We start from the raw sequence: 26,913 nt of genomic DNA on the forward strand, positions 1-26,913 counted from the left end.
TCTATGGCAATGACAATATGATGGGATATAAAAATCTTTGCAAGTTCTTTTATCTTTGGAACATTTTTGACTCTCTAGTTGAAATGTTACCCTGGTTTACAAATGATATATTAAATAAACTTCAATCAATTTTTATTATTGGCTTCCTATGATTTTTATTTTAACACAGGACATGTGTCTTGTGTTTCATGACGCATTTGGTTTCCATTTATCTAGAACCTGAAGCAACAGAAGAGGGAGTAATTTTTGGAATTCTGAATAATGAGAATAAGGATAAGGCAACGTAAAAACTTCACAAGGATAGGTACCAAGGAATACTGAGCCTGCTTCTTGGGATTCGTGTTAGAGGTAGATGGATAGGATTGAGATTTAGGACAAGAGAAGGCCAGATTCTTAGAGAATGAGGCCCAAAGGTGACACTGGGGAAGTTTGGTCCTGACAGTAGATAGGTCAAACTGTGAGGAAGCAGACAACTTCTACAAGTAGACCAAAACATACATAGTGGAATTAAAGTCCTGGGAATGTTTACAACACTTTTTTTTTCTTTCTTTCTCTTTTTAGATCATTTTGATCTGGCCCTATACCAAGGTGAAGTTGTACATTTAATTTTGAAATAAACATGTCTGTGAGGAATTGAGGTCTGGGCTCAAGATTTAGAAACTTTGTTTCACTTCCTTCCAGAACTTTCCACAAACTCAAGTACCAATTTGAGGACATCTCATATTCATCAGCCTCAGTCTGAGGGGCCCTCTCCCTATCTGCACTTTTAAACTACCCACTCTATGAATTCTACATGTAAAAGACAAGGTCTGTTTGAGAAGGAAGATGGCCCTTGCTCTTTCAATATACTACCAACCCGTTGCTGTAGATTTGATTCCGACTCATAGCGGAATCAAAAAAGATGGAACTTTTAATCTGTGCCGTAGAGGAGGAAATCCAAAAGAAAATAAGGCTTAAAAATAGCTCAGGCTCAAGCCCATCATTAGTTTTCCTTCCTCCACTAAGAATCAATCCCCTTAGGAAAGAATGGTTCTAGCAAATGGATTCGGAAAGATTTCTATAGGTACTTAACTCCATAAAAGACAACCAATGCCTGTGAGGAGAGAGGAAGGTTAATTAAGTAGAAGAGGTCAGAGAGATCAGAGGTCAGAGATCAGAGAGAGCTGTAGGTGTGTTGGGAGAACTGGAGTGATGGCAGTCCCCACCCAAAGGGATTGGAGAAAAAATTCTGGGAGTCCCACGAAATAACATCTTAATGTCCTTTCTCCATTTTGAAGAAGGTACAAGATAAGACTATGCTAATGAAAGGAAAGGCATGAAGGTTTGCAAGAAAGGTTTGCAGTTTGCATTGCTTCACTGCTTAAGGAAAACTTGGTAAAATGTTCAGGTTTGCCTGTTGTTGTTGTTAGGTGTCATCGAGTCAGTTCCAACTCACAGCAACCGTATGCACAACAGAACGAAAGGCTGCCCGGTCCTGTCCTGCACTATCATCACAATTGTTGCTATGCTTGAGCCCATTGTTACAGCCATTGTGTCAATCTGTCTTGTTGACGGTGCTCCTGTTTTTCGCTGACTGTCTATTTTAGCAAGTATAGGGTTGCTATGAGTCGGAATCAACTCGACGGCAGTGGGTTTTTAATGTCCTTCTCCAGGGACTGATCCTTCCTGTTGACATGTCTAAAGTATGTGAGACGTAGTTTTGCCATCTTTGCTTCTAAGGAGCATTCTGGTTGTACTTCCTCCAAGACAGATTTGTTTATTCTCTTGGCAGTCCTTGGTATATTCAATTATTTTTTACCAACACCACAATTCAGAGGTCTTCTTTCGTCTTCCTTATTCATTGTCTAGCTTTTGCATGCATATGAGGTGACTGAAAACACCATGGCTTGGGTCAGGCTTACCTTAGTCCTCAAGTTGATATCTTTACCTTTCACCACTTAATCTTTTGCAGCCGATTTGCCCAATGCAACCTGTCTTTTGATTTCTTGACTGCTGCTTCCATGGGTGTTGATTGTGGATCCAAGTAAAATAAAATCCTTGACAACTTCAGTCTTTCTCCATTTATCATGATGTTGCTTATTGGTCCAGTCATGAAGATTTTTGTTTTCTTCATGTTGAGGTGTAATCCATACTGAAGGCTGTGGTCTTTGATCTTCATCAGTAAGTGTTTCAAATCCTCTTCACTTTCAGCAAGCAAGTTTGTGTCATCTGCATAACGCAGGTTGTTAATGAGTCTACGTCCTATCCTGATGCCTCAGTCTTCTTTATGTAGTCCACCTTCTCAGATCATTTGCTCAGCATACAGATTGAGTAGGTATGGTGAAAGGAAACAACCCTGACTCACACTTTTCCTGACTTTAAACCATGCTGTATCCCCTTGTTCTGTTTGAACAACTGCCTCTTGATCCATGTACAGATTCATCATGAGCACAATTAAGTGTTCCAGAATTCCCATTCTGAAAGGAATCAGCCAGTGAAAACCTTATGAATAGCAGCAGAACATTGTCTGATATAGTGCCAGAAGATGAGACTCTCAGGTTGGAAGACATTCAAAATATGACTGGGAAAGAGCTGCCTTCTCAAAATAATTTATTTTGACCTTAATGACATGGATGGAGTCAAGCTTTCTGGACCTTAATTTGCTGATGTGACATGACTCAAAATGAGAAGAAACAGCTGCAAACATCTGTTAAAAATTGGAACCTCCAATGTTCAAAGTCTGAATCTAGGAAGGTTGGAAATAGTCAGAAATGAAAAGGAATGCATAAACATCGATATCCTAGACATTAGTGAGCTGAAATGGACTGGTATTGGTCATTTTGAATCGGACAATCATATAGCCTACTATGCTGGGAATGACTGCTTGAACAGCATTGCATTCATCATCAAAAAGAACATTTCAAGATCTATCCTGAAATACAACACTGTCAGTGATGGGATAGTATCCATACATCTACAAGGAAGACCAGTTAATACTACTGTTATTCAAATTTATGCACCAACCACTAAGGCCAAAGATAAATAAATTGAAGATTTTTACCACTTCTGCAGTCTGAAATTGATGGAACATGCAATCAGGATGCACTGATAATTACTGGTGATTGGAATTTGAAAGTTGGAAACAAAGAAGGATTGGTGGTTGGAAAATACAGCCTTGGTGACAGAAACATTGCTGGAGATCACACGATTGAATTTTGCAAGACCAAGGACTTCTTCATTGCAAATACCTTTTTTCACCAACATAAACGGCCACTATACGCATGGACCTCACCAGATGCAATACACAGGAATCAAATCAACTACATCTGTGGAAAGAGACGATGGAAAAGCTCAATATCATCAGTCAGAACAAGGCCAGGGGCCAACTCTGGATCAGACCATCAATTATTCAAATGCAAGTTCAAGTTGAAACTGAAGAAAATTAGAACAAGTCCACGAGAGCCAAAGTACGACAGATGTGCCTAGGGAATAGAAAAATATAAAATAAAATGACCTTGACATAAGCTGAACTTTACCACAAAATTAGACTTTTGACTCACAAAATTCTCAGACTAGCTGAATTGTGAAATACCTATTTCCTCTTCCACCAAAAAGAAGATCACGTGACGGTAGAATGAAAGCACAGACAGATTTAGTAATAAGTGGAGCGTATTTTATGCCACAGTATTAGATTATTTGGCTTTTTGAAAAGGTTTATTATGTGGGTTCTTATCCTTTCAGGGATTCTGTGAGGCTTTACAAGTTCTGTAGGCATTATAGCTCACCCTTTCTTGTTGAGGAGAGTGTCATAAAACACTCTCCTCAACAAGAAAGGGTGAGCTATAATGCCTACAGAGGTAAGGCTGAGAGGAAGAGCTGCCTGTTTTCTACAGCTAGCTCAGCATACAGTTGTCAGGATCGTGGAGAAGAGAGAATTGTTTCTTCAAGACAGTTAGTTGCTGGTTGTATCCTCGATGGACGTGGGGGAGATGTTATTTTTGTTGTTCTAGTATTTGATCTTGGGGTAAAAAATTGCTCTAACAGCACCATCATTTTGTGAAGAACCACTTTTTATTTATTTTATTTCTATTACCTCACCTCATTATTTTTCAATCCATTTTTCTCCACTGTAAGTCATTTATCTAATGCATATCTTTTCAGTCCAACTTGTATACATTTATTGAGGGTTTTTTTCTTTTTTTTTTTCTGGTCCTGGAATAATATATAGTGCAGTTTTATGTGATGTAAAATTTTATACAAGTGGCATTTTGCTGTGAAGTCCTTGCAATACAATTTCCTCCCTTGTTTTTTAATTCAGTATTCATTTTAGAGGATCTACCCATGTTAGGCTATGAGCCCTCAATTTTTCCTGACGGCTACATGCTATTTTGTTCTATGGAAACGTCATATTTTACAGGGAGTCACACATTCTGTTATTCTTAGGCTCAGTGAAGTCAGTTCTGACTCCTAGTGACCCTAAGTACAATAGAATGAAACACTGCATGGTCTTTTGTCATCCTTACAATTGTTTTATGCTTGAGCCCGTTGTTGCAGCCACTGTGTCAATCCATCTCTTTGAGGGTATTGCTCTTTTTCACTAGCCCTCTACTTTATCACACCCACACGTCTGTCAGTTTGTTCTACTGTGGGGGCTTGTATGTTGCTCTGATGCTGGAAGCTATGCCATCGGTATTCAGGTACCAGCAGGGTCACCCATGGTGGACAGGTTTCAGCTGAGCTTCCAGACTAAGAAAGACTAGGAAGTAGGACCTGGCAGTCTACTTCTGAAAAGAATTAACAAGTGAAAACCTTATGAATAGCAGTGGAACCTTGTTCGATATAGTGCAGGAAGATGTGCCCCTCAGGTTGACTAGGGAAAGTTGACTTGGGAAGAGCCACTTCCTCAAAGTACAGTCGACATTAATGACATGGGAGGAGTCAAGCTTTTGCGACCTTCATTTGCTGATGTGGCATGACTCCAAATGAGAAGAAAAGCTGCAAACATCCATTAATAATTGGAACCTCCAATGTACGAAGTCTGAATCTAGGAGAATTAGAGATCTTCAGAAATGAAATGGAATGCATAAACATCAATTTCCTAGACATTAGTGAGCTGAAATGGACTGGTATTGGCCATTTTGAATCTGACAATTGTATGGTCTACTATGCTGGGAATGACAACTTGAAGAGGAATGGCGTTGCATTCATCATCAAAAAGAACATTTCAAGATCTATCCTGAAGTACAACACTGTCAGTGTCACTGTCAGTGATGGGATAATGTATAAGGAAGATCAGTTAATACGATTACACACTAAGGCCACAGATGAAGAAGTTGAAGTTTTTTTTTTTTTCCAGATTCTGCAGTCTGAAATTGATTGAACATGCAATTAGGATGCATTGATAATTACTGGTGATTAGATTGCCAAAGTTGGAAAAGAAGAAGAAGGATAGGTAGTTGGAAAATATGGCCTTACTGATAGAAATGATGCCAGAGATCACATGATAGGTTTTTGCAAGACCAACGACTTCTTCATTGTAAATACCTTTTTTCACCGACATAAACAGTGACTATACACGTACACCTCACCAGGTGGAGTACACAGGAATCAAATTGACTGTATCTGTGGAAAGAGACAAGGGAAAAGCTCAATATCATCAGTCAGAACAAGGCCAGGGGGCAACTGTGAAACAGTCCATCAATTGCTCTTATGCAAGTTCAAGTTGAAACTGAAGAAAACTAAAACAAGTCCACAAGAGCCAAAATATGACCTTGAGTATATCCCACCTGAATTTATAGACCATCTCAAGGACAGATTTGAAGTGTTGAACACTAATGATGGAAGCCCAGATGAGTCATGGAATGACATCAAGGACACCATCCATGAAGATTGCAAGAGTCCATTAAAAAGAAAGAAAAGATCAAAATGGATGTCAGAAGAGACTCTGAAACTTGCTGTTGAATGTCAAGCAGCTAAAGCAAAAGGGAAAAAAAAATGATATAAAAGAACTGAAGAGAAGATTTTAAAAGGCAGCTTGAGAAGACAAAGTAAAATATTATAATGACACTTGCAAAGAGCTGGAGATAGAAAACCAAAAGGGAAGAACATGCTAGGCATTTCTCAAGCTGAAAGAACTGAAGAAAAAATTCAAGCCTCGAGCTGCAGTAGTGAAGGATTCTATGGAGAAAATATTAAACAACTCAGGAAGCATCAAAAGAAGATGCAAGGAATATACAGAGTCATTATACCAAAAAGAATTGGTTGACATTCAACCATTTCAAGAAGTAGCATGTCATCAGGAACCAATGGTACTGAAGGAAGAAGTCCAAGCTGCACTGAAGGCGTTGGTGAAAAACAACGCTCCAGGAATTGGCGGAATATCAATTCAGACGTTTCAACAAACGGATGCAGCAATGGAAGTGCTCACTCATCTATGCCAAGAAATTTGGAAGACAGCTACCTGGCCAACTGATTGGCAGAGATCCATATTTATGTCTATTCCCAAGAAAGGAGATCCAACCAAATGCAGAAATTATAAAACAATATCATTAATATCACACTCTAATAAAATTTTGCTAACGATTGTTCGAAAGGGGCTGAAGCAGTATCTACAGGGAACTGCCATAAATTCAAGCCAGGTTCAGAAGAGAACATGGTACCAGGGATATCATTCCTGATGTCAGATGGAACCTGGCTGAAAGCAGAGAACGCCAGAAGGATGTTTGCCTGTGTTTTATTGACTATGCAAAGGCATTCGACGGTGTGGATCATAACAAATTATGGATAACATTGCAAAGGATGGGAATTCCAGAACACTTAATTGTACTCATAAGGAACCTGTACATAGATCAAGAGGCAGTCATTCGAACAAAACAAGGGGATACTGCATGGTTTAAAGTCAGGAAATGTGTGCATCAGGGTTCTATCCTTTCATCGAACCTATTCAATCTGTGTGATGAACAAATAATCTGAGAAGCTGGACTGTATGAAGAAGAACAGGGCATCAGGATTGGAGGAAGACTCATTAACAACCTGCACTATGCAGATGACACAGCCTTGCTTGCTGAAAGTGAAGGGGACTTGAAGATCAAAGACCACAGCTTTCAGTATGGATTATACCTCAACATAAAGAAAACATAAATCCTCACAACTGGACCGATAAGCATCATCATGGTAAATGGAGGAATGATTGAAGTTGTCAAGGATTTCATTTTACTTGGATCCACAATCAACACCCATGGAAGCAACAGTCGAGAAATCAAAGGATGTATTGCGTTAGACATATCTGCTGTGAAAGGCCTCTTTAAAGTGTTGAAAAGTAAAGACATCACCTTGAAGACTAAGGTGGCTTGACCCAAGCCATAGTATTTTCAATTGCACCATATGTATGCAAAAGCTGGATGATGAATTAGGAAGATCGAAGAAGAATAACGCCTTTGAATTGACTGCCAAAAGAAGACACAAATCTGTCTTGGAAGAAGTACAACCAGAATGCTCCTTAGAAGCAAGGATCGCGAGACTATATCTTACGTACTTTGGACGTGTTATCAGGAGGGATCAGTCCCTGGAGAAGGACATCATGCTTGGTAAAGTACAGGGTCAGTGAAAAAGAGGAAGACCCTCAACGAGATGGATTGACACTGTGTCTGCGACAGTTGGCTCAAGCTAACAACGGTTGTGAGGATGGCGCAGAATCAGGCAGTGTTTCATTCTGTAGTACGTAGGGTCACTATGAGTCAGAACTGTCTCCCCAGCACCTAACAACAACAACTACTTAACCAAGCATGATGGGACTCACCCCTCCTGATAACATGTCCCAGGTTTGTGAGACGTAGTCTCTCCATCCTGGCTTCTGAGGAATTTTTGGGTTGTACATTTTCCAAGACAGATTGGTTCATTCTTTTGGCAGTCCATGATATATTCACTATTCTTTGACAACACCACAATTCAAAGGCATCAATTCTTCTTTTGTCTTCCTTATTCATCGTTTAGCTTTTGCATGCATATGAGGTGATTGAAACCTGTCCACCCTGGGTGACCCTGCTGGTATTTGAATACTGGTGGCATAGCTCTCAGCATCACAGCAACTCACAAGCCCCCATAGTGTATGACAGATGCATGGGGAGTCACATAACATAGTGATAAACCACATAAAATCTGAGGTAAGACACTGGGTTCAAGTCCGGACTCCACTATTTACCAGCAAGCCCTTAACATCTCTGGGCTCACCTTCCTATCTATAAAGTGGAAGTAATAACAGTGCCTTCCTGATAGGTTTGTTGTAAGGTTTGTTTGTTGTTAGTACATGATTTAATCATGTAGTAAGTAAAGCACTTAGAAAAGCAATGGGAAATGGTAAATACAGCAAAATTATTATTTTTATTGTTATTATTTAGTCACCTAGTGACCAACACATAGACTAACGCCAACTCCCTGTACCCAGAGTCAATACTGCAAAAAACATCTTTCTTTGAGGTCTGGCATGTGCGTTTCTCTTAGATCATTACCGGATGGAAACCCCAGGTTGTTACTCGGCATGACTCGTATTGGCCAATAAATGACAGACTGAGATGCAAGGCCATCTTTATTTCATTGTACAAAAAAATGGAGTCAGTCAGAGCTACTGCTGCCAAGACTGCTCACCAAGGGTGAACAGGCAAGTTACTTTCAAAGGGGTTAACAAGTAGGGAGTTCATACAAGTTATGTCAGCAACATTCTTAATCACACTACGCAGGCAGGCGCAGTGGGGTTTTACATATAACTTCCAAGCAAAAGCAAGATTCAAATGTAAGCTGGGGCTGGGGGAGCCCAGCAAAGGAAATAACTTTTCAATACAACACTGTAGGAGAGGAAACCAAGTAAAGAATACAGCACTGTGGGGTCTCTGTCTCACACCTTCCATTTCTTTTCGGCCATTGGCCACTCAGGACCAGTGTCCTTTTTGAACTACAGCCTGATTCAGAATTGTTTGGCATATTTTCATTGTGGCTACTGACTTCTTGTTGGTTTATGACTATTTATTAAAAGAAAAAGAGTGGCTTTTCTGCCCTGTTTATGTGAATGTTTCCCTAAAGGATTCTTCTTTTTTTTTTTTTTTTAGATTGTCTTAAGTATTGGCTTTATACGTCAGAGCCCAGTTGATGTGTCTTTATGAGTCTTTGTGAGTCCAGCTCCAGCTGGGTCACGTTCTTTATGCTGAAAGACAGGGAATAACGGCTCCCATATTATCTCCTAAATCATTCTTTTCTTTTGATCGTAGATTGGAGATATTAATACCTGGACTTAGTCAAGCCCTTAGATGGAGGCCATGGCAGGCTCTTTAAACTCACGGTGCTGGTTTTCCACCAGATACCACCTGGTTCTTCACCAGCATCTTAAGTAAGAGCAACTTTCCCATAAATCTCATTTCTGAAGTGAGTAGACTCAATGGACACCAACATTTTAGCCTGAGGCTTTTTGAAATGTGTAAGACAATTGAAGATAAGTTTTATTATGCCTAATACTATCAGGTTACAGACTAAGAACATTAATATCCCTTGCAGTAGTGATCTAGCTCATGCACTTATTCCTGATGATAACCAACCAAATAAATCTGGTGACTATGAGGATGTTACAGTGCGTAACCAAGTAGTTTGCTGTTTAATTGTATCTATGTTCTGTTCTACTTCTCCTGTATTATTTACCCAACTGCAATAAGAGGTATTTGCTACACTACAGACTATACATTCCTGGTCTATTTTTTTTTTTTTTTATCTCAAGTTACTTTGGCTAATGAAGTCAGAGATTACTGTTGTGTTTTTATCTCATCGGGAATTTCTTCTGTTATTTGTTCCACAATTATTGGCAAATTTCTTAAAGATTTCTCTAATTCATTTATACCATAACTAGGAATTAAAGCTATCAACCATATCCTGAGTGTTAGACCAATGAGTTTCTTTTTGACTCTTGTTTTATAATTTGTAACAATTTAACATTACCTTTCAAATATTTACCAGCATCATTACTATGAATATCTAATTAGCCATTGCCATTGAGTTGATTCTGACTCATAGCAACCCTATAGGACAGAGTAGTGCCTGGTGGATTTGAACTGCCAACCTTTTAGTTAGCAGCCATAGCTCTTAATATCTAAAGGTTAACTTAGAATGCTCAAAGTGTATTGCCCATGCATTCACCAGGAATCTAAACTAGAGATTGCTCACATAAACTCATTGTCAGTTGGAGAGAGCTAAAGGAAACATAAGCTATAGAAGAATTCACCCGTGACAACAAGATTTTCATTAGAGAGTACATGGTTAATAAGATAATGTAGGATGAACCTCTGTTGTTGGAAGTCTTTAGTTAATCTATTTAAAACATGCTCAGTGTTCTTCTCAAGGGCAAGCTGCACCTCCTTGGTTTACCTATTAAGAGTCATGAGTCACTTTCTCAGAAGCAGAAGTGTCACAAAATTGTTTTTAGGAGAGAAGAACTTCTAGACAAGAGTTATAATATCTAAACCCATTAGTTAAATAATTTAGGAGAAATAAAAATGATTTCTTATATCCAGAAAGTAGGACCTTAAAACATCAGCAATATTCCCACGTTAACCCATAGCTTCCTTTCGTTTACTTAGTCTTATGTAGTTAATTTCTCTTCCACGTGATTCTGGATCAGCCACAGTCTATGAACCCGTCAGCTTCTATGTAGGACTGCTGAAATTTTCATCCAGTCTAGTCACAGTCCTTTTCACAAGTCCAATATAAACCGAAACCAAAGCCATTGTCATTGAGTCAATTCTGACTCATAGTGACCTTATAGCAACCTTACAGGATAGAGTAGAACTGTCCCATAAGGTTTCCAAGGAGCCGCTGGTGCGTTTGAGCTACCTACCTTTTTGGTTAGCAGCCACAGATATCAACCATATGCCACCAGGGTTTCCTAAGTCCAATATAGTCAGTCTTTTTGTTGAGATATTTTCGTCAAATGTTTTCAGCAAATCAGCAAAGTAAAAGCTTATCTGCAGATGACAAAACTTAATATGCCCATGATTAACTTATCAAAATAATACTCTTATAGTGAAAAACCTGATAGAAATTAATTAAAAGCATAACATAAAGGCCAAATAAAATCAGCTAAAACAAACTTGATATAAAAATATCTCTGAATATAACCATTAACTGTATTTCTAAAGAGCTTCAGATATAATAAATAATAATCTTTAGACATAATACCAGGATATACCAAGTTGGGATATACTAAGAATATACCAAGGTTATCAAGTCTTCAAATACCTGAACAGTAATAAAAGAAAACTGCACAGGGAAATGACGTGAATTTCCAGTCAAACCATTGGCTTTGAGAAAGTTTCAATCAAGTTAGCAATTAAGAAATAATAATGAAATTATGACATAATATTATGCATCTGCCATCTAATATTAAACAAAAACACGAGAGGAAATACTAACGTATAAATTTTAACTCAAAAAGAATTAGGCGTTTTCTTGGTTTTGACAACACATTCCATGTAATTTATTAAATAAAACTTCTTAGCACTTTTCTTTTATAAAAGTTTTTTTGTGGCTTGCCATGAAGCTTCAGAGTTGTCAGGAGTTTATTATAGGTCGCCCTGAAACAATACTTAGGTTTTTAACCAAAGATCTTAAAATAAAAACCTTAGCTTTTTTTTTTTCCTAAAAGCCATTAAAAACCCAAAAAACATTAGGCTTGGTTTTTGTCTCAGGAATCTTATTCTAATGAGAGGCCAAACCTTTGCCTTCAAGGCAGATTAAACAAAGAATAAATTAACTTTTAACTCAGAAATTAAAGGGAATTTTGTTATTTTAACAGCAAGAAACTCAATTATTTGTTTTATATTTTATTTAACATTAAAGCTCCTAAAAACCTCATAAATTAAACCATTAAACTTTAGTCAGATGAAACTTTTGACCATATCAAATAAATTTCCTTTTAATAAGCCTCTTAAACATTGTCTTTTTTGCAAGTCTCTTACAGGACATTCTTTTAAAATGGCAAAGATGAACATGCTCATTAGCAAATAAATCCTTTCTTCTGTGGCATAAAAAGCAGAAGTATGTAAGTTTAAATTATGACAAATATCTTTTAACTCAATTTAACATCAATAATTTACCTAAAAGTTCTTAGAAATTATTTTAAGTCTGTATACCATAAAACATAATGATTGTTGAAAGTCTGTTTAAACATTCCAAGTTTTCATTCAACTTTAATTATTTCTCATATTTTCCTAATCTGATTTTAACCCTTAAAGATTTTATCAAATGGCTTTGGAAATCACAAAGTCTCTGCTCAACTGACAAATTCACTGATATGGATATAACATTAAGCATCTGGCTAGGGTTGGAAACATTTTTCCAGGCCGTTTCAGGTGTGTCACATTGTGATTTCTTTTTTTTTTTTTTTTTCCTTTGGCTTGTTAAAGTTTCCCTACGATAGAGAGAACTTGTTTATAGTTTTTTATGTTTGGGATCCACCCAACTTCTGATAACTAAGTTAATGACCTTGGTAAGTGCCTAGATAAGGCCTTTGAAGAGTCCCAAGAAGCCAGAGGAATTGACTGCTGAGGGCATAAAAGGCTCAAGTACCTGTCAAGTTGGTGCACCCAATAAGGTTGTGTGAAGCTATATGACCTTGGAGACTTGGTGTTGCCCCACCCTCCCTATTTTTGACTCATGGTAGAAGACAAGATTAGGCCATTCTGATTCATTTAAAAAAAGAAAAAAACATTCGAAAGGCTGTCTACCCAGTAAATACCAAAGATCTTTAGCAATTTTGTAAACGAATTCATCAATTCTTGGCTAGCCTTTTTTTTCCCCCTACTAGGCTTCTACTATGTCTCTTTTTTACCCACTCTGGAACTACTAGTTTTACTTTAAGACAACGTTATTTTTTTCCTCAAATAAAACACATTTCATATCATATATAGCTTAAGTTACCTAGAGAGGTTTCGATTTTAAGGTTGACTTAAACATAAAGTTCTTCAATGAAGTACTAAAAATCTAAATCATAAGACAGAGAGAATACAGTTTTTCTTGGATGAGGAAAGAACTGAGGTTCTAAGACAGCCTAACAAAAAAAACAGCAATTTTTAGCCATAGCCTCCAACAAGACAGAAACTTAGACACACTGCAGTAGACCAGAAGCAAGCTCTCAGAACAAAAGGAGACAGAAAGACCACGTAAATGCATGGAACAATACCACACAAAACAAGGATATGGGGGTTCTAGCTTCTTAAATTGTATATTGCAGTTTTCAGTAAGATAGGCTCAATTCAGTGGAAATAACAGGTTTTAGATAAAACTTACCAACTTGCCAGAGCATCAGATGGAGTAAAATTATTGAGATTCTTTATTGAGAAACTATATCATAAAACAGGTATGGAGCTATCACTTCTCCCTGCAAATTTCATAACACAGGTCAGGAGCTGCCACTTCTCTCTGAGAATTTGGCAAAACAGAGCACTATTTTCCAGGTTTTCTCTGAGCCACAAAAAGAAACCTAATAAGGAATGCTGCAGGATTTGGACAGTGTTCCCCTTAGACCAATGTGTACCTTCATTGCATGAAAGTTTACTTGTGGATGGCAAGAAGCCTAGTGCTCTAGCCTGTCTTGGGACCACCTTATCCTGTCACGGGAGTCTTTGACGTTTGTGATGCGTACTGGTGACCACCCTAATGGCTTTTACTGGTCAACTTGTGCCCAAATTTTTGCAGCTTATAGTATCTCAGAGCTCTTTGAAAATAGAATTACCTCTTTAATGTTTCAAATGCCCAAATCCAGACCTAAACTGCAGCTCACCAAGGGTTACTAGATATCACTCTTAAAACAATCAAGCAAAAATCTAAGAAAGATTCTCCTTAATCAAACAACTGATTTTCCAAACAAATATGCCAAATAAAACTTAAGAAAACATGAGGAAAAGGACAAGCAAAAGCTCATTTTCTCAGAGCACACACCCCATTGGTGTTGAAGGGACATGGAGTGTGAATGCCTGGGTCTAGAAGATAGGACCTCTCTTTTTGCTGGCTTCTGCTCCGCAGTCTGGGTCTCCTTGAGGTCGGCTGGATTTGTGGTTTTAGAATCACTGCAACTATACTATCGACTTCTGTAGGATGAAAACATCACAAAGCTTAGTAGAGCAAAAAGAAAGGTTTTATCTGGCATATATTTAAAGAGGCAAAAGTAGGAAAGGGACAGCATCTGCCAGAGCCTTGAGCATCTGTTCCCAGTTCTTAAGGATGCATCTTAGCGGGTTGCATTCTGGGATCCCTTGAACGTTCTCTATTCTCTGGATACACACACTTACACACGCACACAACCTAATCCGGGGCACCAACTTAACAGGTACCTGAGTCTTTTATGCCCTCAGCGGTCAATTCTTCCCACTTCTTGGGACTCTTCTAAGACTTTACCTAGGCGCTTATCAAACAACCCAGGTCCATTTCATGTCTCTCACAGAGCCATCGTTTGGTTCTCAGGGAGGATCAGCATTCAGAGCTGCTCCAAGGTCCCAGGAGAAATCTTCTAGTGGCTCCAGACATTGAGGCCAGTCTTTTTTCTGATTCCCCTCAGGAACCGAGCAGATTGCTCCTAGCTGGTTCACCAGAAATGTTACTGGGTGAAAAACCCAGGTTTTTAGTCAGCTTGACTCATATTGGCTAATAAATGAGAGACAGAGGTGGGAGAACAGGAAAGGCACCTTTATTTTACTGTACAAGGAAAAGGAGTCAATTAGAGCTGCTGCCGCCAAGACTGCTCACCAAGGTGGAGCAGGGAAGTTACTTTTAAAGGGGTTTACAAATAGGGAGTTTATACAAGTTACATCAGAAACACTCTTAATTGTACTTCTCAGGCACAATGGGCTTTACATATAACCTCCAAGCAAAAGCCGGATTCAAAGGCAAAGCTGGGGGTGGGGGAGCCCAGCAAAGGAAATGATTTTTCAATACAACACTGTAGGGGAAGAAGCCAGGTAAAGAACACAGCACTGTGGGAGCTCTGTCTCAAGATCAGTGGTTCTCAAACATTTTGGACTCAAGACCCCATTCACATTCTTAAAAATTGTTGAGGACCCAAATAGCTTTTGTATTCGTAGATTATGCAAACAAAACCCAGTGCCGTGGAGTCGATTCTGACTCATAGCGACTCTGTAGGACAGGGTAGAACTGCCCCACAGAGTTTCCAAGGAGCGCCTGGTGGATTCGAACTGCTGACCCTTTGGTTAGCGGCTGTAGCACTTAACCACTACACCACCAGGGTTTCCTTGTAGGTTATATGCACTGATATTTACCATATTATAAATTAAAAATTACCCGTAAAAATATATATTTATTGATTTATTTAAATTAACAATAATAAACCCATTACATACTTTGTTAAAGAATAGATGATTTATGAAAAATAACTAGATTTTACAAAACAAAAAAGTATAAGAAAATTGGCATTATTTAACATTGCTGCAAGTCTATTTAATGTCCTGTTTAATAGAAGATAGCTAGACTCCCATACCTGCTTCTGCAGTCAATCTATTGCAATATGTTGCTTTGATTGAAGCATATGAAGAAAATCTGGCTTCACACAGGTATGTAGTTGGATATAGTCAAATTAATCTTAATTATTTTTCAGACAATTCTGGATATTTTCCCCCTGATACAGCACAAAACTAGAGTAGTTTCTTAAAAGTTAGTTGCCATGTGGAATCTGAATCTCTACCAGTAAATTGTTTATACTCTGTTACATAAAATCCATTAGTCTATCCTGTATTTTGAATGGATCTTTTACCCTCGCATAATTTTGTAACATCCTGCTTTAGCTATTTGGAAAATTTTGGTTCACTGAGCTGTAAATTCTTTCAAATGTTGACACACTCCATTATCCAGTATAAAAAAAATAATATTCATTAATGTCTCCACACAATCTCATCAGAAAAATCTTTAAATATTGGTAAGCTGTCAAGCTATGTGGTGGATACTGTTAGATGCTGTCCAGTAGGCTCCGGCTCATAATGACCCTGTGTACAACAGAACAAAACACTGTCCAGTCCTGCACCATCCTCACATCATTGCTGGGTTTGAGCCCATTGCTGCAGCCACTGTGTCAGTCTATCTCCTTGAGGGTCTTCCTCTTTTTTAGGGACCTTCTGCTTTACCACACATGGTGTCCTTCTCCAGGGACTGGTCCCTCCTGATAATAGGTCCAAAGTACGTGACATGAAGTCTTGCCATCCTCGCTTCTAAGGAACATTCTGGCTGTACTTCCTCCAAGACAGACTTGTCTGTTCTTCTGGCAGTCTATGGTATATTCAATATTCTTTTCCAACGCTATAATTCCAAGGCATCAATTCTTCTGTCTTCCTTATTCATTGTTTAGCTTTTGCATGCATGTGAGGCAATTGAAAATATCACGGCTGCTTATTGGTCCAGTTGTGAGGATTTTTGTTTTCTTTATGCTGAAATGTAATTCATACCACAGGCTGTATGTAGTCTTTGATCTTCATCAGTAAGTGTTTCAAGTCCTCTTCGCTTTCAGCAAGCAAGGTTGTGTCACCTACATGTTGCAGGTTGTTAATGAGTCTTCTTCTAATCCTGATGCCATGTTCTTCTTCATATATTCCAGGTTCATATAGTATTTGCTCAGCATACGGAATGAATAAGTTTGGTGAAAGGATGCAACCCTGACTCATACCTTTCCTGATTTTAAACCACACCAAAACCAAACCCAGTGCCATCGAATCGATTCTGACTCATAGTGAATCTATAGGATGGTGTAGAACTGCCCCTTATTCTTTTCAAACAATTGCCTCTTGGCCTATGTACAGGTTCCTCATGAGCATAATTAAGTGTTCTGGGGACTCTTATTCTTCACAGTGTTATCCATAACTTGTGATGATCGACACAGTCAAATGCCTTTGCATAGTCAGTAACAGATAAACATCTTCCTGGTATCCTCTACTTTCAGCCAAGATCCATCTGACATCAGCAATGATATCCCTTTTTCCATGTCCTCTTCTGAATCCAGTTAGGATTTCTGGCAGTTTCCCGTGGATGTGCTGCTGCAACTGTGAGGTGGATGGATACTAGTATTCCAAAATTCAAATTTTCTCTGAAAAGCTTGAATTTTGCAAGGGAAAGAATAGCTTTGTTTATTTTTAAGGAAATGCTCCGCAAATACCCAAGTCTGAATAACCATAGTTTGTTTTCTGTTATTTTATCGTGCAAAAATGGTGTTCCATGAAAACAGTGGCTAATTTCAGTTTATAACTCAAATAATCATACAAATGCTTTTTCTCAAGACAATCATAATTTGTTATATAGCAGAAGTGCTTTATGCTGTACTTCCCATTTTATCACTCAGAATATTAAAGACATACCCCGGGGGTCAAGATTTAATAAAATTTGTGCACACACACTCACACGCACATTTTAATTTATTACAAATGCATGGTTGTAAAGAAAACTGTGATTACTAGTACTTGATGACTCTGCTTTGATTTCTTCTAAGAAGCCACTAGTTTTACTCACTATTGCTTTTGAACCATCAGTGCAAATACTGTAACTGAACACGGCTTCTTGTCATGTCCCATTAACTGACTGAAATAAGACTGATGCCACACCAGCAGTTGCAAGGGAAACAGAAAGTGGAAATTGTTTGCCAAAACACGGAGAAACATGGGGCCTCATGGCCAAAAGACCATGAGCTCTCTGCCCCAAGCAGCTGGGAGCTTTTATGTTCTCAATTCCCCAGGGGCAAGGATTGGCACCAGAAATCCAAAACCCAGAGCCATCCCATGCCCATATTTGGAGATCCAGAAGCTGAGTCATGTTATAAAGGAAGGGGCCTTTCACTTTGCAAATGGGCTTGGGCACCATGGTGTGCTGGAAAATATCTTCCTCTCCTGCAATGCTCAGGTCCAGGGTCAGTTTGAGGACACAGCTCTTCAGGTCCTGAGCATGCGTCAAATCCTGGTTCACTCATGTGCGGAGTTCTGGTGGCAAATTCAAACCACGGTTAAGAAGCCACGGCTTGGTGGGCTGCGAGGGGAGAGGGGTAAACCATGGCAGAGCTGGGGAAGCCTCAGTGGAGGCTTCAATATCAACTTTAGGAAGAAGTGCAAATAAAAAAAGGCTAGGTAATAAGATATTTGCCCATGGTACATAACAATTCTATCAACCAGGAAAATTCTGAAAAATATCTTAGTTAGTGGCTGGATTTTGTTTCTGTCTAAGAAAGTTTGGTGGCTATTTTTCCATTTGCCTCTGAGGTTAGATAGAGGTGATGTAAAACAAAGTCAAAGTAGTCCCTGCTGCAGTTAGTCTCAAAATTAGGCAAAGCCGTAAAATCAGGGGAGGGAATTGTATTTAGAGCTAAAATTAATTTGTAGACACAGATATTTAAGTGTATAAATTCTCCTTTAGTAGCTCTACTAGTAGGTCTACTTGCATTGGGCAAATCTGCTGCTAAAGACCTCTTTAAAGCATTAAAAGGCAAAGATGTCACCTTGAAAACTAAGGTACGCCTGACCCAAGCCATGGTTTTTTCAATCACCTCATATGCATGTGAAAGCCAGACAATGTATAATGAAGACCGAAGAAGAATTGATGCCTTTGAATTATGGTGTTGACAAAAAATATTGAATACAGCATGGACTGCCAAAAGAATGAACAAATCTGTCTTGGAAGAAGTATGCCAGAATGCTCCTTAGGAGCAAGCATGGCAAAACCACATCTCACGTACTTTGGATATGCTATCAGGAGGGATCGATCCCTGGAGAAGGACGTGATGCTTGGTGGAGGGTCATTGGAAAAGAGGAAGACCCTCAACAAGATGGGCTGACGCAGTGGCTACGACAGTGGGCTCAATCTAACAACAATTGTTAGGACGGCACGGGACTGGGCAATGTTTCGTTCTGTGTACATAGCGTCACTATGAATAGGAACTGACTTGACGGCACCTAACATAACACAGTAGCTCTATGGAGCTCTTGTGGTACAGTGGTTAAGAGCCTGGCAGCTAACCAAAAGTTCAGCAGTTTGAATCCACCAGCTGATCCTTGGAAACCCTGTGGGGCAGTTCTATTCTGTCCTATAGGGTCACTATGAGTCAGAATCGACTTGATAACAGCAGGTTTGGTTTGGGTTTTAGTAGATCTACTAGAATAGTGAATGTACTATTTCAAGGGAGAAGTGCATTCTAGATGTCTTAAAGGTTTTCTTAGGCCATAAGGTATGAGGTGTACACTGGACTTAACATTAGTTTAATCCATTACATTAATCAAAATCTTTATATAAAATTGGTGGCATTTTTTAAAATGTCAACTGAAAAAAATGATCTCTCAGTACCCTCTTTCAACTGTATATAATTAAAAAAAATTAAATTATTCACTAATGTTGTGGATCAATACGGCTTAATGATGGTAATGCTGTTAAATTATGGTAAACACAAGTAACAATTGTCTTCGATCAATCAAACAGATGATACCCTAAGCAAAATGGAAATAGAGACAAGGAAGCCAACATTCATTAAAGGTAAATTTAAAACTAAATTTTAATTATCACAATTCACCATTGATTCATATTCTACCCCAAGGAAATAAACTGAAATGAAGTCAAATTGTTTATCGATAAACATTTCAATGAATTATTTGTTTATAATAGTGAAAATAAAGAAAATTAAATTATAACAATATGAAAACTTCTAAGTTAACTATATATGTATCATATAAGATTGTCATGATTAAAAGTGATATTTATGATAAAAGTCAAAAACATTTGAAAATGCTAATGATATGTTATAATTTTATGTACAATACTTTTATGTACAATATATCAACTATAATTACATATATATGTGTGTATATGGAGCCCTGGTGATGCAATTGCGAAGCCCTTGACTGCTAACCTAAAGGTTGGTAGTTTGAACCCACTCAGTGGCTCCATGGGAAAAAGACCTGACGACCTGCTTCTGTAAAGATTACAGCCTAGAAACCCTATGGCGCAGTTCTACTCTGTCGCAGGGGGTCACTGTGCGTCTGAATCAACTCGACAAAACCCAACAACAACAATATATATATAAGCACATGCGAATAAACAGATGTTAACGGTAGTCCCAACTGGGTAGTAAGATCATGCATGATTTTTATTTTCTTCTTTATATTTACATATTTTAAAAATTTCTATGATTATGCATTTTTTTAAAGTAGACAAAAATAAATGTTAAATTATGTATTTGTCTCCATTAAACTGATGTATTTTCAAATAAATACATAATTCTTCAACACATACTTTAAAAAACCTTTGCCAGTGCCTCCACCCTCCATACTTTGGCAAGTGTTTTATCAGCATAGTGAAGGAGGAGGTAATAGAAGGCTTGGGTAAAGGCATGGGCTTAAGTGCCAGAGACCAAAGGTTGAATCTCAGTTTGCATTTGTTAAAAAAAAAAAAAAAAAGTTGCCATTGAGTCGATTCCGACTCCCCATAGAGTTTCCAAGGAGAGACTGGTGGAGTCGAACTGCTGACCTTTTGGTTAGCAGCCATAGCACTTAACCACTACACTACCAGGATTTCCTTGTGTCTTCTAGTGGTGTGAAATTAGGCAAATCACTTACCCTCTTGTTTCTTAGTCTTAGTTTCCTTAGCCAAATTTTTACCTCAGGGGGTTTCAAAAGCATTAAATTAGATACTGAATGTAAAGTGCTGAGCATACAACATGGTGTATTATAGGTACTCAGTACACATTTAGGGCTATAGCTGAAAATTCTAAAGTTTAGAGCCCTGCTGAGGTTGGATACCACATATTCAAGGCACAGCTAGGGAACATAATTGTGAGGCTATCTCCCAGATCCGTTTGTCAACATGGGAACACGAGTAATAAAAGGAATGATTGGATTTACTCAAGGTAGAAAATCTATCAAAGATCAAGAGAGCATAAGAATGAGAGTGCTGGTGAGGAGGTCACTGAGGTTATTTCATTTGGATAGGGAAGAAGGTGAAGCTAGCAAAGTACTTCAGGGCTAAAGACTGAACTTCTCAAGGAGGATAAACCTTTATGAGTTGTACTTAAACAATGAGTCACTAGATTACAATTCCAAACATGCCCTTGATGTGATAAACCAAACAGCATTCCATTGTCTCTGCCAATAAAGTGCTGCCTTTAAAGGTAAACTTGGCTTTCTTTTACTAGACATAAAGAGGGTCTCATGGGAAATCTATGATAGACCTGTCATTTGGGGTTGATAACTTTATTCTTTATTGAACATGATAGGGCTACCAATTTTTTCTTAGTAGTTAAGTACAGCTGAATCTCTTCAGTGCTTGGAAACTCTTCCCAATAATGACATTGAGCAGCAAAAGGGCAGGAGTTGATTTCCACAGAAGTAATTAGACCTGTTATTTGAAGTTAGAACTTCTTGGTTTGGTTCTATTAACTATGCACAGGCTCCTATAAGTGAGGGGCAGACGTCAGGGTTTGACACCATTGGGAAAGCCGCCAAGGTTTTAGTCCACCATTTCTCCAGTAGCCAAGTCCCTTGCTACCTTGATTTATTAGAAGCAAGGTCTTCAGACTGCATTACAAAAGTTAAAACTCAACACTAGGGGAATTAAAGCAACAGGAGAAAATACCACAGGGCTCCTACAGTTTGTTCCATATTCCAGAGGAAGAGGCTAGGCCAATGTCTTTCAATGACTTTCCTAGCATTACAATTAGATGAAAAACTAGGGAAAAACATCAGTATTTCCTTGAATCTAGGATTCTTTGGGTCTGTTTTTCCACTATACCAAGTCAATACCCTTTTCTTTTGCCTCAAATAGCTACTGTTTTGCAAGTGCAAGAGACAAGCTACAAATCTGTTTATTTTTGCATTAAAAAAGGGTAATACAGTTCCTTTGTGATCATTTCTGTTGTGGCCCCAAAGCTCTATGTGCATGATTTAGCAAAAATAGATGTCCAAATAGTTTCTAAAGAATTTACTCCAATCTCCACTGTGTTCTGCTTTAATTAATTTATCAGCAAGTATTAATTGACCACCTTCAGTGTGCCAGGTATTCTGATAGGGATGAGTAATGGAGTGAATTGTTCCTGTCCTCATTGGACTATAGACCAGTGGTAGAAGCCAATAAGAAATGACCAAAACAAAACAACAACAAACAAAAAAACCTACAAAATGCATAGTGCTATGAAGAAAATGAACAGGTTGCAATGTTAGAGAATAATCTCTCAAAACAGGTGCCACTTTCCATTAGTTGAGGAAGGCCCATTGAACAGGTTGTCACCTGACAATATAAAACTGGCCACGTGGATAGCTGGAGGCAAACCATTCCACGTAGAGGGACAGAATGTGAAGCAGCCTAAATAATTCTCTGTGTTTGTTTTCCATTCTTCTCATAACAACACAAATTACTTGAAAGTATATAATCTGCCCATGACTAAACCAAGAAACCAAATCCATGGCCAGTCGATTGCAACTCATAGTGACCCTATAGGGCAGAGTAGAACTGCCCCATGGGGTTTCCAAGGCTATGAATCTTTACAGAAGCAGACTCCCACATTTTCCTCCCCCAGAGTGGCTGATAGGTTCAAACCACTGACCTTTCAGTTAACAGCCAAACAATTTAACCGCTGTGCTACCAGGGCTCCTTGCCCATGACCAGGTACTGATAAACCTGCAGCAGGACTGCATTCTTTAGTTCTCCACTCATCTTTCCTTGCCATTGTGTGACTCATTATTTGGTTTCACAAGAGACATATATGAGGTTAAAGTCCACATTGTTCTTATTTAAAGGCCAAGGTTCATGCGTCTGTATGTGCTCCATTTTGTACATTCTACACATAATGCATTTCAAATAGACTTGAAATATTTTTTATTAAACTAATGTAGAATGCTCTGGACGGCACAAACGGTTAAGTACTGGGCTACTAACAGAAAGGTCGCGGTTAGAATTTACCCAGAGGTGCCTTGGAGGAAAGTCCTGATGATCTGCGTCTGACAGGTCACAGATATGAAAACTCCACGGAGGGCAGTCCTACTCTGCTGCCCGTGGGGTTGCCACGAGTCGTAATTAACTCAACGGCAACTGCTTGGTTGGTAATAGAAGATGCTAGAATAGGTCACTGAGGATTTTATGATCAAAACTTAATAACAGCCAATATTTATAGTGTTTTTTTAATGTGTCAGATGCTGTTCTAAGACACTCACATTTAGCATCTAACTGAGTCCCCACAACCAAACCCATTAGCTTTTGGAAATTAAATAACTTGAAAAGAGTCATATGGCTGACAAGCCAAGAGTGACCAGAAGAAGCTTTAACATCAAACAATTCAGGGTGAAAGGAGACAGAGCTTCCAAAGGCCAAGAGTGGAGGCAGCTTGTATGCAGATTAGTATTAACACAGCTACAAGAAAGATTGTCAACAAAACGGGGTGGAGTTTGTTAGCATAAAATGGGACACGGGTGTAAATAAATGTTCTCAGTATATGCACTCTGTCTTTCAAAAGAAGGAAGATCCTTGTGAACTAGAAATATTTTTCCAAATTTTCCATAGTTTAGGTGAATAGTCATTCATTCATTCAGCAAGTATTTATTGAGTGCCTATCATGATAGTGGGCAATGATGGCTCAGTGGTAGAAATCTTGACTTTCTTGCTGGAGACCCGGGTTTGATTTCCAGCCAGTGCATCTCATGAGCAGTCACCACGTGCCTGTCAGTGAGGCTTGCATGTTACTATAATGCTGACCAGGTTTCAGCAGAGCTTCCAGACTAAGACTAGGAAGAAAAGCCTGGTGATCCACTTCCAAAAATCAGCCAATGAAAATCCTATAGATCACAATGGTCTGATATACAACCGTTCATGGGGATAGCATAGACCAAAAAAAAAAAAAAAAACCAAACCCAGAGCTGTTGAGTCGATTCCGACTCATAGTGAACCTATAGGACAGAGTAGAACTGCCCCATAGAGTTTTCGAGGAGCACCTGGCAGATTCGAACTGCCGACCCTTTGGTTAGCAGCTGTAGCACTTAACCACTATGCCACCAGGGTTTCCGGGAATAGCATAAGACTGGGCAGGTTTTTATTCTGCTGAACATCAGGTTGCATGGCTTGGGGCTAGCACTGACAACAAAATACGGGCTAAGCACTGTAACAGGTTCTGGGAAAAAAGCAGTGGAAGAAAAATCTTGCCAACATAGAACTTACAACCTCGTGTGTTTTGGGCAACAGACAATAAACACATAAATAATATGTATTGATATCAGATAACAATAAACGTTATGGAGAAAAATGAGCAAAAGTGGAATAGGTATTTGGAGGTTGTTGTTCCAATTTATATAGGGTGGTCAGGGAAGACATCACTAAAAATGAGGCCTTTAAGCAAATACCTGAGGGAGAAGAGAGAGCAAGGAATGTGGTTTTCTGGTAAGATTCAGGGAAACCCTGGCATCGAAACTGGCAGAACAGGTGTCTGTACCGTGGAAGAAACCCAGAACAGCTGTGGAACACACTTAAAAAAAAATCAGCTTGCACTAAGAATCTTGATCACAAAGATGATGATTTTGCATGGAGAAAGAACCTCAACAACTCGACTGGAAAGAGATTCATAAAAGTTGGATCTGGGTATAAGAACTCTAGAAATGGATCAATTGATTTTTTGTATGTATTTACCTTTTCAGGTAGGCACAATAGTGACACAATAAAAACTGTCTAAAGAAGTCTAAAAGAAGTATCTAAATAAATATAAAATAGCGCATCTAAGATATAAGAAAACACCGTTTTGTAATTTATTTGGCAGTATTTCTTTTTTTCTTACAATCCATGGAAAAATCATAGCTCTTGTAATCATTGGCGTCTGAGATCCAATGAAGTACGACATTAGGAACAGCAGATGGTGGAATTTAGCCAAGGACGGAGATTTGCAAAAGGGTCTTCTCAGAGTATATGGGCACAGAAACAATAAAATCATGTATACTTTGCAGTTTTACAAAGAGCTTACAATAGGTTGTACGCAAATTCTGTCTCACTCTCACTCCTTCATTGGCCAATATTCTCATACTTGGAATCACCAGCAATCTTTATAAAAGAAAAGGTGGTTGTGAAATGAGAATACAGTCATTATCTTCCCATTAACATTAACTAAGGTGACTTTATGGGATAAGGATGAGTTACAGAAAGAAGATTCTTATTAATTTGATTTTCAAAATGGCACTTCAATGGACAGAGAGAAGTCACAAAAGCATTTGGATTTTTCAAAGACTGCCAAAGTGATCATCTAAACTTAACTGCAGAGGATTCCCATAAAAAATGTAGACATATTTTGTCCTCTCAATGATTAATCATAATTGAGAATTAATTTAAGAATTATAGAGTAAAAAATACATATTTTTTTTCTATTTTGGACAAAAAGGAAGAGAATTGTGAAAACATACATTATTTAACATGTTAATTTTTCTTGTAGAGATAGCTGGAACAATTTAATTAAGGCTCATATTACTTTAAATATGAATAGTCAAATATACTTATGTTCATATTGAGAAACAATACTTTTATTTATGAATATATTAAAAATTTACATTAATCAATTATTTCCCAATTTTATAAATCCAACAAACAAAAAATGTTTTAAAAAAAGAGCCAAAAAAAAAAAAATCACCTTACCCTCATCCCACAATGGCAAGTGTGTAACTGATTTTTCTTTCCTCCAGCTTTCTCTAAAAGCCCCATGACGGGCTTTTAATGATAATTTTACCATGGTTACATTTTTGCAATCCGCCTTTTTTATACTTTATAAACAGTTTGATTTTGCTACATTATCTCCATCTTTTTTTTTTTTTTAAATAAGTACCTCATGTACTATCTTGCTAATGTGGCATAATTTAATTAATGATGTAAAGTCAATTCTTCAATGTTTTAGATGATTTTCAAATGTTTAGTGTTGCACAAGCCCTGGTAATAAAACTTTTAGTGCAAAAAGTGTGTTTTTATTCCTTTTTTTCTTAGATATGAATTACCAAGTATGACTGGGTCAGAGGGTTTAAACATTTTAATGGTTTGGGCTAATTTTTGGCAACGCGACCCGGAAGCATATAGTATTTGTGTACATCGCCCTCAGGATGGTATTTATTTATGAATTTGTTTATTTATTTCACTTAATTTAGCAGCTCTTCCCCAGCTTTTCCCATCATACGGAAGGCAGTGACGACAACACTACCACCAATAACAATAATTTTAAATTATGTAGTTCAAAACATGCCAGACATCATTCTCAGAACTTTATATAGAATTTTAATGGAAACATGTAGACTTCGTATTCAAATCAACTTGTATTTGATTCCTTGATCTTCCACTAATTAGTTTTGGGACCTTGGCAGGTTCTTTAACTTCTTCGAAATAAGCTTTCCTAGTCAGAGCAGGCAAAGAATGCTAAAAACCTTGCAGGATTTTGAGACTGGTTGCGCTTAAACTTATCTTTTTTTTTTTTTTTTAACCTTTTTAATATACCTGGGACTTATTTTTGAATGTTAAAATGTGTGCATCTATTTTTCCTAAATTGATAATTCACCACAGCATTTCTTGTTAAATGTTACCCTTTTGCTAATATTTAGTGATAAATACTTCGCTATAGTATAAAAACCAAAAAAACCCACTGCCGTCGAGTCGATTCCGATTCATAGCGACCGTATAGGACAGAGTAGAGCTGCCCCATAGAGTTTCCAAGGAGCACCTGGTGGGTTTGAACTGCCAACCTCTTGGTTAGCAGCTGTAGCACTTAACCACTATGCCACCACGGTTTTCTTAATATAGTACAGTATAAATTATTGCATACAATTGTATGTATTTCTGAACTCTCTATCTTGTTTCATTGATATAGTTTCATGCCCATACAGTAATATGTTAATGGTTATTGCTTCAAGATAGATTTCATAGTTT

The sequence above is a fragment of the Elephas maximus genome, chromosome 18 (assembly GCF_024166365.1).
Source record: "Elephas maximus indicus isolate mEleMax1 chromosome 18, mEleMax1 primary haplotype, whole genome shotgun sequence".
Taxonomy (NCBI): Eukaryota; Metazoa; Chordata; class Mammalia; order Proboscidea; family Elephantidae; genus Elephas; species Elephas maximus.